Raw genomic sequence first — 12,081 nt, 5'->3', positions numbered from 1 at the left:
GCAGGAGCAGCTGAACAGATTGTGATCGGTTTCAGGCTGAAATCGATTCACAATCTGTTTGCAGTAAAGGCAGCCATACGATCCCTATCTGATCAGATTCGATCAGATAGGGATCTGTCAGCTGGTCGATCTGATGGCACATCGACCAGTGTATGGCTGCCTTAAGTGAAGCCATCATTAGGCTGAGGCAGGGAACACACTTGACTGCTTTGCTACACGTTTTCTGCACAGAAAAACTGAGAACTCCATGTTAATCAATGGGCTAGTTCACACTTAATGTGTTTTTCGCACGCAGAAAAAAAAACTGACATTCTGCATGATAACTCTGCACATTTTGTCAGTTTTCTCTATCAATTACATCAGCTGCTGTGAAAAAACGCGCACATTTTCCTGCATATAAACACAATTGGTGTGCAGAAAAAGTATGCAGAAAAACATGCGCAGAAAACTGAAAGACAAGTGTGTTCCCTACCTGAAAGATTGTTAGGCATGCTTGAAATGTCAAAGGGGTGGGACTTCCTATTGACACTTTTAGTGAATGTACTAACTTGCCTATCAATCAGCTGGGTGTAGCTCTGGAATGAAAATTACATTTGGCATGCAGCGTATCAATTTATCTTATTCAGGTTTAGTTCAGGGTCACATGTTTAGCAAACTATCCTGTAAAAATTATCGGATTATCCACTAACCACAAGTGAGTTCTACTGCAGATTAATCTGAAAATTACTGATTTTTTTTGGTTGTTTTGCACACCTATAGAAACTTGCTGAGAACAAAGAGTCAGCTGGGCATGCAGAAAGAACTGCAGAGATGTCTATGAGTCGAGGATGCTGAAATAAGTGCAGAGGTGGCAAGGAGTCAGGGATGCAGAAGGAGCTGCAGAGATGGCAAGGAACTGGGGATGTACTGCAGAAATAACTGCTAGGATGGCTATGGGCTAAGGATGCAGAAAGAACTGCAGAGATAGCTAGGAGCTGGGGATGCAGAAAGAACTGCAGACGTGGCAAGGAGCTCGGGATGCAGAAAGAACTGCAGAGATGGCTAGAGGTTGCCACTAATGATCCAATCTTTTTCATCCAATTTTACCAAATCTATGTATTATAAGGGTAAATTGAGTGAATATGTTGAATGGATAATTTAGGCAGTTCCCCTATATTACATAGAAATGGTAATATTGGATAAAAAAAGATTGGATCATTAGTGGCCACCATAGGAGCAGAGGATGCAGAAAGAACTGCAGAGATGGCTGGGACCTGGGATGCAGAAATAAGTGCAGAGATGGCTAGGAGCTGGGGATGCAGAAAGACCTGCAGAGATGGCTGGGAGCTGGGGATGCATAAACTACTGCAGAGATGGCTAGGAGCTGGGGGTGCAGACAGATCTGCAGAGATGGCTAGGTGCTGGGGATGCAGAAATAACTGCAGAGATGGCTAGGAGCTGGGGATGCAGAAAGAACTGCAGGCAGAGATTGCTGGGTGCTGGGGATGCAGAAACTACTGCAGAGATGGCTAGGACCTGGGATGCAGAAATAAGTGCAGAGATGGCTAGAACCTGGGATGCAGAAATAAGTGCAGATATGGCTAGGAGTTGGGGATACAGAAAGAGCTGCAGGCAGAGATTGCTGGGTGCTGGGGATGCAGAAACTACTGCAGAGATGGCTAGGACCTGGGATGCAGAAAAAAGTGCAGAGATGGCTAGGAGTTGGGGATACAGAAAGAGCTGCAGAGATGGCTAGGAGCTGGAGATGCAAAAAGAGCTGCAGAGATAGCTAGGAGCTGAGGATACAGAAAGAGCTGCAGAGATGGCTAGGAGCTGGGGATGCATAAACTATTGCAGAGATGGCTAGGAGCTGGGGATGCAGAAATAAGTGCAGAGGTGGCAAGGAGTTGGGGATGCAGAAATAGCTGCAGAGATGGCAAGGAGCTGGGAATGCAGACATAAGTGCAGAGGTGGCAAGGAGTTGGGGATGCAGAAAGATCTGTAGAGATGGCTAGGAGCTGGGGATGCATAAACTACTGCAGAGATGGCTGGGAGCTGGGGATTCAGAAAGAAATGCAGGGATGGCTAGGGCCTGGGATGCAGAAAGAAGTGCAGAGATGGCTAGGAGCTGGGGATGCAGAAAGAACTGCAGAGATGGCTGGGAGCTGGGGATGCAGAAAGAGCTGCAGAGATGGCTGGGAGTTGGGGATGCAGAAAGAGCTGCAGAGATGGCTATGAGCTTGTGATGCTGAAATAACTGCAGAGGTGGCCAGTTGCTAGGGATTCAGAAAGAACTGCAGAGATGGCTAGGAGCTCCAGTTTCTTTCACCTCCTCCAGCTCAACGTTTAGAGTAGACTACAAGTTCTGGGATTGTAGCTGACCTAGCTTTTAGGCTTTCAGGTAGATTTCTGAATTTTGCTCTCATTCTACCTGGAAGATGACATACATGACTTGAATACACTCATTAGCACTTCCAGAACTGCATGTTGTTTATGAACTTATTCAAGCCAAGAGAACTTTAGATGGAATTAGTTCCCTGTGTGAAAGGAAGCAAGTACTGATGGAACACTGACCAAGGAGCACAGCTGAAGGACCACTGACCAAGGAATAAAGCTGAAGGATTACTGTCCAAGGTACTGACCAAGAAGCACAGCTGAGGGGATCACTGTCCAAGGTACTGACCAAGGAGCATAGCTGAAGGATCACTGTCCAAGTGACCAAGGAGAATGGCTGAAGGTTCGCTGTCCAAGGTATTGAACAAGGAGCATAGCTGAAGGATCACTGAACAAGGTACTGACCAAGGAACACAGCTCAATAGTCTCTGGAAGGCTGGAGCAAAAGCTGTGAAGGAACTCTTACTAAAGACTACAGACTTGTTAGACTTACTGAGGATCCATACTTCTGGTAAGACCAAGATGGTTTACAGAGAAGTAATCTCGCTGAGATATAAGGATGCCCAGAGAACAGGTATTTATGTAAGGTGACAATGCCAAAGAAGGAATTGTACTCCGATGTAAGGGTGAAGTTAATATGAGCAACGCCAAAGAGAAGAGTATTACCTCTAGAATTTCTGTGTTTCATATTCATAGTGTTGAAACTTTTGTCTGAAAGGTGCTGTGAACTGTGTTTTACATCTAAAATAAACTAAAGTTAAGGCTTGTTGATCTTATTTGGGTTTGTTTTTACTTCCTCAGCTTCCATATTTATCATTTTGGTTTCTGTCCATGTGGGTGACATGCATCTGCAGTGTATCGTTCTACTAATATCTGTTTTTAGGCAGTACTTTGATGCGTCCAATCAGGGGTGTAACTTTCATAGCACGGGTCCCCCCAGCAACATTCGGCAGGCCGGGCCCCACACCCCAGTGCTGACTCCAAAGTCTCCTTCTCCCCCCGACAGTCCTTCTGCAGAGCTGCAAAGCCGGCAACTACAGCAGAGAGTGATGCTTTACCTCATCTAGAGAGACTGGTCCTCTTCACTCCTATGTGAAGCAGTGCCATGCTGCCTTTTAGCTTGTGGCTCTCCCAACACTGCATATGATGTGACAGGAAGCTGCAAGCTAAAAGGCTGTACAGCGCAGCTCGCTCTATGAGTAGTACTATGTGTTTGTTTTGTTAGTATGAAAGGAAAAGTCCACTCATGCCCCCTGTAAAATGGCTGGATTGAGTTAACCAGAGACCAAGACAAATGAAAGAAGATCCGCAGAGCTCAAGTAAGTACTAAAAATGGCTTCTATTTTATCTTCAGACAGACCCAAGACACAAAGGCATCCACAGAAACAACTGGCGTATTTAATATCCAGCTTCCTTAGCGGTGGTTGCTAGGTTTTTGTTTTGTTAGTACTTGTTGGTGCTAGTGTAACCCTGCCCATGGCCACCAAACTCCCAGCCAACCTATTGCTGTAAGATTGGACTGATGGCCTTTAAGGGGTGTGGCTATGCCCCCTGTCTATGCTTATAAGCCAGCCTTTCCTCAAATGCAGTGGCTGGTGTATATGCTCAGGTAGACTGGTGGGAAAAGTGACTAAACTCGCTTCTTTACTTGTACTCCTGTACCTGGAAATAGAAAGACATAGTGCTCCTTCCCGCAGGCTCATTTTTCATAGCAAACCTCATGGAGGATCTTTCTCCTTAGTGTTTTAGAAAGTAGGTATGAGTGAGAACAATACTGCAAAATAGCCCGGGACAGGGGGAGGGGGATTGTTTGGGCTGGGTATGCAAAGGCTAACCAACTCCTGATGCATTCCACTCTGCTCTCCAGATTCTTATACTTCTGCCTTATAAACTGGAAAAGTGGAAGTGTAAGAAGCTGCAGAGCAGCGTGAAACGCATCGGAAGGGATACGGTGGCCAAGGTAGGTTAAACCTCCTCCTGCACACCCTGGGACATTTTTGTTCTTTGTGACATCTTTTTCGCTCATTCTTACTATAAAGTTCCCACACGTTCACTTCGCACCTAACCATAGCCTCTTTGTGCCTCATGCTTAACCCTTACTGACTCCTTCTTCTAAAACTCTAACCTCTTAACAGGAATGTGTGCTTGACCTCGACCCTCCTCCTGATCTCTTTTTGAATCCTATTCTCACATTACTTTGCGCTAACCAATAATCCTAGCCTAACAATAACCTATCCCTAAGAGACCCTGAGACCTATTTCCCTAGCCTTCTATGACCTCCCTGATATTTCCAATACCTGAAAAAGTCAGTGCATCTCATTCTTCATGAAGCTCATCAAAATGTATACTTTTTTAATTCAAAAGTATTCAAATTTTATAATTAAAAGGAAATGGATTTACTGAGGTGCAGGCCTTATACATTCATTGTAAGGGCACTTGCTGCTGTTGTTCGCGTGAGCATTTCCATTACTGCTAGCACTTTTTTTTATTCATGCAGAATCTTGGTGATCATATAAAATTTTCCAGCAACAAAGAACCAGAGGTGTCAGATCATTGTCTTCTCAAAAGTGTCCATATTTCGCAAAAGTCATCTTCCAACATCAAAGAGGTTTTACAAAATGTGATTGTTTGCCTTCCTTATGAAAGTTGTCACTATGGCCAGTAATCAAAGCAGGACACTCTCTCTCTCTCTCTCCCACTCTCTCTCTCTCTCCCACTCTCTCTCTCTCTCTATACAGGTGAAACTCGAAAAAATTGAATATTGTGCAAAAGTCCAATTATTTCAACTTATAAGTTGAAACTAACATAAACATATGAAATAGGAACTCTTTGCGGGTGTTTTGGATTAATTAGCGTATTAGAGTCTAATACTTTAAGCCTAGAATATTGAACCTTTTCACAACATTCTAATGGTCTGTGAAGTATATATACAGTATATATATATATATATATATATATATATATATATATATATATATATATATATATATATATATATATATATATATATATATATATATAAATAAACATATATATATATATATATATATATATATATATAAAAAATATATATATATATATATATATATATATACAGTGGGTTGCAAAAGTATTCGGCCCCCTTGAAGTTTTCCACATTTTGTCACATTACTGCCACAAACATGCATCAATTTTATTGGAATTCCATGTGAAAGACCAATACAAAGTGGTGTACACGTGAGAAGTGGAACGAAAATCATACATGATTCCAAACATTTTTTACAAATCAATAACTGCAAAGTGGGGTGTGCGTAATTATTCAGCCCCCTTTGGTCTGAGTGCAGTCAGTTGCCCATAGACATTGACTGATAAGTGCTAATGACTAAATAGCGTGCATCTGTGTGTAATCTAATGTCAGTACAAATACAGCTGCTCTGTGATGGCCTCAGAGGTTGTCTAAGCGAATATTGGGAGCAACAACACCATGAAGTCCAAAGAACACACCAGTCAGGTCAGGGATAAAGTTATTAAAAATTTAAAGCAGGCTTAAGCTACAAAAAGATTTCCAAAGCCTTGAACATCCCACGGAGCACTGTTCAAGCGATCATTCAGAAATGGAAGGAGTATGGCACAACTGTAAACCTACCAAGACAAGGCCGTGTACCTAAACTCACAGGCCGAACAAGGAGAGCGCTGATCAGAAATGCAGTCAAGACGCCCATGACACTCTGGACGAGCTGCAGAGATCTACAGCTCAGGTGGGGGAATCTGTCCATAGGACAACTATTAGTCATGCACTGCACAAAGTTGGCTCTTATGGAAGAGTGACAAGAAGAAAGCCATTGTTAACAGAAAAGCATAAGAAGTCCCGTTTACAGTTTGCCATGTGGGGGACACAGCAAACATGTGGAAGAAGGTGCTCTGGTCGGATGAGACCAAAATGGAACTTTTTGGCCAAATGCAAAACACTATGTATGGCAGAAAACTAACACTGCACATCACTCAGAACACACCAACCCCACTGTCAAATATGGTGGTGGCAGCATCATGCTCTGGTGGTGCTTCTCTTCAGCAGGGACAGGGAAGCTGGTCAAAGTTGTTGGGAAGCTGGATGGAGCCAAATACAGGGCAATCTTGGAAGAAAACCTCTTGGAGTCTGCAAAAGACTTGAGACTGAGGTGGAGGTTCACCTTTCTGCAGGACAATGACCCTAAACATAAAGCCATGGCAACAATGGAATGGTTTAAAACAAAACAAATCCATGTGTTAGAATGGCCCAGTCAAAGTCCAGATCTAAATCCAATGGAGAATCTGTGGCAAGATCTGAAAACTGCTGTTCACAAACGCTGTCCATCTAATCTGGCTGAGCTGGAGCTGTTTTGCAAAGAAGAATGGGCAAGGATTTCAGCCTCACAGCATGATGCTGCCACCACCATATTTGACAGTGGGAATGGTGTGTTCAGAGTGAAGTGCAGTGTTAGTTTTCCGCCACACATAGCGTTTTGCATTTTGGCCAAAAAGTTCCATTTTGGTCTCATCTGACCAGAGCACCTTCTTCCACATGTTTGCTGTGTCCCCCACATGGCTTGTGGCAAACTGCTAACGGGACTTCTTATGCTTTTCTGTTAACAATGGCCTTCTTCTTGCCACTCTTCCATAAAGGCCAACTTTGTGCAGTGCACGACTAATAGTGGCTAACCAAGACTTGGGGCACCTATAGCCAGCTACCTATACTGGGGGACACCTGCAGCTGGCTACCTATACTGGGAACACCTATGCCGGGGGCACCCATACCTGACTACCTATACTGGGGGCATAGTATGGGCTCACGAGTCCACCGGAGGGTGGTTGTGTGTGTGTGTGTGTGTGTGTGGGGGGGGGTTGGGGTTGGTAGGCACAATTTTTTCACCCTTGTTCAATGTAGGCTAGAAACTGCCCTGAATATAATATTATAAATATTTAACTATCAGCTTTAACCCAGTGCCCAAATTAACACCGTTGTCACTAAACGCACTCTTATCCATGTGTATTCCGCATGCAAATTTTTTTTCTGCTTTTCTGATTCTACGTTCTGCAATATTTCAGGGTTTGTCCTCTGTGATTTTGTGTTTTTGCACAATTTTTAATGCAATTTTTCATAATGCGATTTTTTTTTGTGTGCATACAAATGAGGTTAATCTGCAGGCAATACATTTTTGGATGCAGAAGGCTTTCAATAAAGACCAGTTAGTAGCTTTCAATCAGGTTCTTTTTTAATCTACAACTCCAGGAATGACAATTGAGTCAGATCAAAGTAGCATGTCAATTTCAGATTCCACTCACTTCTGTTGAGTTCTGATATAAAATCATGCAGTAGGGAAACGCCCCTGCCCCATCAATGAAGATGTCATCGATGTATCAGTGGTAAGTTAATCCGTGGCAGAGGTACAAGTTTTCATTAGAGTTTGTCAGATTTCAATGATTATTTACAAAACACAAGGGTTAAGTACACAGAAAATGATGCAACTAGGCAGGTAAACATTTCTCAGGAATTTCACTGTTTGGAATACTTAAATCACACTCTAGGGCAGAACCACATCAAGTGTAGCTATCTCTCTCTATAGAAGCAAGTTCTATCATACTACACATTGGCTTTGATACACTAAAGCTACTACACACAAACAGCGCAGGTTAATATTAGTGCGCGCACGCTACGCATTTGCCCTGTTAGTGTAGTGTGCACTCTTAAGTTAGATGCGATGCTTCTAACTGCCGCGCAATATGCTTGTAGTGCGAGTGCGGCATGCCACTAGCGGTCGTGCTAAGTGCACGGGATAATATTAGTGCGCGCTCGCTACACGCGGTCCTGTCATTGTAGTGTGCTTTCTTAACTTATGAGCGATGCTTCTAACTGCCACGCGATATGCTCTTAGTGAGAAAGGGATACTCCACTAGCACGGCTGCTACTACCTTAATGTAAGTTAGGAGTGCACGCTACACTGACAGGATTGCGCATAGCGTGCACGAGCTAATATTAACCTGTGCTGTTTGTGCGTGGTAGCTGTAGTTAATCAAGTCCATTATGTCTAAGGTCAATTTCAATACCTTTTAGTAATACAGGGATGGTTTAAAGGGAAGGTTCGATTTAATTAAAAACAAAAAATCTACTTACCCAGGGCTTCCTCCAGCCGCTGGCAGCCATCCTGTGCCCTGGCTGCCGTTCCGCATCCAGCAGGTGCCACGGGTTCCCTCTGGTGCAGATGCTGACCTCGCCAGGTCAGCATCTACTGCGCCTGCATGAGAGCTGCTCGCAGACACGCTGATGTCATCTGGAGTGTTCTGCGCAGAACGCTCCAGATGACGTCAGCGCAAACGTGAGCGGCTCTTGCGCAGACACAGTAGATGCCGACCTGGAGATATTTTAAAACAGTTTAAAAGGTAAAAAGAACTTACCTCAAGATATAGAACTGTAATGATCAGTGGTATATATAATGATCCGAGTGAGCTCAATCAGTACAGTAGTCAGTATTTTATTCAGAGTGTGATCACACGTGTTAGTGCACAGTAACACAGGAGTACTCCTATGTGATAGCCCTTAACGATAGGGACTATCACTAAATTCAGAGAGGTCGTACAGGCAATGTCGGTAACGGGTCGGTCAGGCAGCAGTACAGTAACGTCAGGCAAACTCGTAGTAAGGAAACAGGCAGATGTCGGCAACAAATCAGATGGGTGAAAGTACAGAATCAGGAGGCTTAAATCAGAGTGGAGGTCGGGCCGCGGTCGGCAGCAGTTTAGAATGGCAAGGTACAGAATCGAGAGGCAGAGAGAGTAATCAAAGGTTCAGGCAAAGAGTCATACACAAATAATCAATATACAATAATATGTTTTTTCCTAAGCTAAGTGTGAATCCCTGGGGTCCTGCCAGATCAAACACACACGGATCTGACTAAGGTCTGAGAGCTTTCACTGCAAAGTTTCAGCAACAGTAGACAACGAGCCACTGACAGCCCAGGGCTTAAATACAGATGATCATACCAAAAGGTCCCTCCCAGTGAATCCCGGCCAATCAGTGGCGAGAGTCAGACCACTGCTGTCAGCTGACCGGCAGGTCAGCTGACCCGCCTCCTCAATGCATAAAGGTCCTGTCTCCGGGTATGCGCGTGCGCTACTCTGGCCTGTTGCACCCTGGAGAGACCTGTTCTGCCGGAAGGAGATGAGCGAAAGGACGCGGTGGGATCCACTGTGACGTCAGACGCGGGAGCGGCGGCCGCGCTGCTCTCCGCTGCAGGGGTAACACCATAATTCCTAACATTACCCCCCCTCGAGGCGTGGTCTCCGGACACGCCCCTAAAGCGCTTTCAGGGTGAGATGAGTGAAACTGCTGTTTTAATTCCTCAGCATGAAGATGATGAGTTGGGACCCATGACCTCTCCTCAGGACCATACCCCTTCCAGTGGAACAAGTACTGTATAGAATTCCGCACCCTGCAAGAATTCAAAATCTCCTCCACTTCATATTCTGTCTCTCCATCAATAACCACAGGGGGGGGGGGGGGAATCCACATACACAGCTGGCTTTCCCTCTGGAGCGTCAATCTGGTATGGTTGCAGAATGACTGTCAGATCCTCTATGGGCTCCGTAGCTGCTACCACTATATTTTCCGGCAAGATATTAACAGGGAGTGAGGGCTGGACCGTCTCAGGTTGAAAACAACGGGACAGTGCATCGGCCTTAATGTTCTTATTACCAGGTTTGTACGTAATTATGAATCTAAGACACATACCATTGGTGACTGTGGATGGTGCGGTGGGTGCGGAGGGTGCTCCGTAGAAGCGCAAGACGCGCGAAACGGCCGTAAGGCTCTGCACCCTCCGCACCCACCGCACCATCCACAGTCACCAATGGTATGTGTCTTAGAATTTTGACTTTTGTATGGACAATGTCATTTCGTTTTATTACAAGTCTGGATTAAAGTATATGACAGCAGTGCCGGTTTCCTCTCTCTCTCTTTTGGCATATAGATACTACTTCTACCTGAGCACACTGAAGATATACAATATACAGCGCATACGTTTTAGCATTGGACTGTGTTGCCCTCCCCCCCCTCCTCCCTCCCCTCCGCGGACAGCACACGGCCAGTGCAGTGCCAGCATTTCTTTGTTTCTTCCACCTATATGACATCGTAATTATGAATCTGAATCGGGAGAAAAAGAGTGCCCACCGAGCTTGTCTCGGGTTGAGCCTCTTCGCACCCTCAATATATTCCAGATTCTTGTGATCTGTATACACCATAATCACATGCTCCGCCCCTTCCAACCAATGTCGCCACTCTTCAAATGCCAAAAGTTCCCTGTTACCGATGTCATAATTCTTTTCCGCTGGTAAAAACTTGCTGGAAAAGAACGCACATGGTGGATGCAACCATCCCTGAGTACCAGAATATTGACAGTACAGCCCCCACTCCCACCTTGGAGGCATCTACTTCTACAATAAACGGACGAGTAACATCCACGTGATGTAAAATGGGAGCAGCACAAAAAAGTGTCTAAAGCTGTGTAAAAGCCTTACAGGCTTCTTCAGACCAATTATAGGTATCAGCCCCTTTTTTAATCAAATTGGTGAGGAGTGGAACCACAGAGGAGAACCCCCCAATAAATGTCCTATAGTAGTTTGCAAAACCTAAAAATCGTTGAAGGGCCTTCAAACCCGCAGGTTGTGGCCACTCCAACACCACGGAGACTTTCTTGGGGTCCATTGACAGGCCATCAGTGGAGATGATGTACCCCAAGAACGCAACTTCTGACACCTCAAACAAACATTTTTCTAGTTTTGCATAGAGAGGATTTTCCCTGGGTTTCTCCAGGACAAATTTTACGTGTTCCCTGAGGCTCTGGGAAAAAATCAAAATGTCATCTAAGTAGACAACAACGAAACGTCCCAAAACGTCTCTAAATATTTTGTTCACGAATTCCTGAAATACTGCGAGGGCATTACACAACCCGAAGGGCATCACTAAGTACTCGTAATGCCCATCGGGTGTGTTGAAGGCAGTCTTCCATTCGTCCCCCTGTCTGATACGAATCAAATTGTAAGCCCCTGTCAGGTCCAGTTTAGAAAACACTTGCACCCCAGAGACTTGTAAAAACAAATCATCTATCAATGGCAGGGGGTAGCGATTGGGGATAGTCATTTTGTTCAAGGCTCTGTAGTCGATGCATGGACGAAGTCCACCATCTTTTTTTTAACAAAGGAAAAACCCGCCCCTGCTGGTGACTTGGAAGGACGGATGAAACCTTTCTCAAGGTTCTCCTTGATGTATTCCTTCATGGCTAATTGTTCTGGACCTGAGAGGTTGTATTTGTGTCCCCTGGCCTGGGAGGAATGGTACCTGGTCTTAGATCAATAGGACAATCAAATTCCCTGTGAGGGGGAAGTTTATCAGCAGCTTGAGGACAGAAAAAGTCAGAATAAGCTACATACGGGGGAGGAACACCTTCCACATGAACCTCAGTGGAACACAGGGTAATTTTCTCTAAGCAAGAGGCCTGACAAGCTGGAGACCAGGCCAGCAATTGCCCAGTGTTCCAGTCAATCTGAGGTGAATGTTGACGTAACCACGGGAGCCCCAGGACAATTGTAATGATCCGCTCAGCTGCCTGCGCAGGCAGGCAGCTTTTTGACCACTGTTCAGGTCTGCATTCTGCAGGTCTCTGGAAGAGAGACCTTTTGTCAGTTTTGCAGCTTGCT

This window comes from Hyperolius riggenbachi, chromosome 10 (genome assembly GCF_040937935.1).
Source record: "Hyperolius riggenbachi isolate aHypRig1 chromosome 10, aHypRig1.pri, whole genome shotgun sequence".
Taxonomy (NCBI): Eukaryota; Metazoa; Chordata; class Amphibia; order Anura; family Hyperoliidae; genus Hyperolius; species Hyperolius riggenbachi.
The sequence above is the reverse complement of the archived record's forward strand: the minus strand, read 5'-3'. Positions refer to the sequence as shown.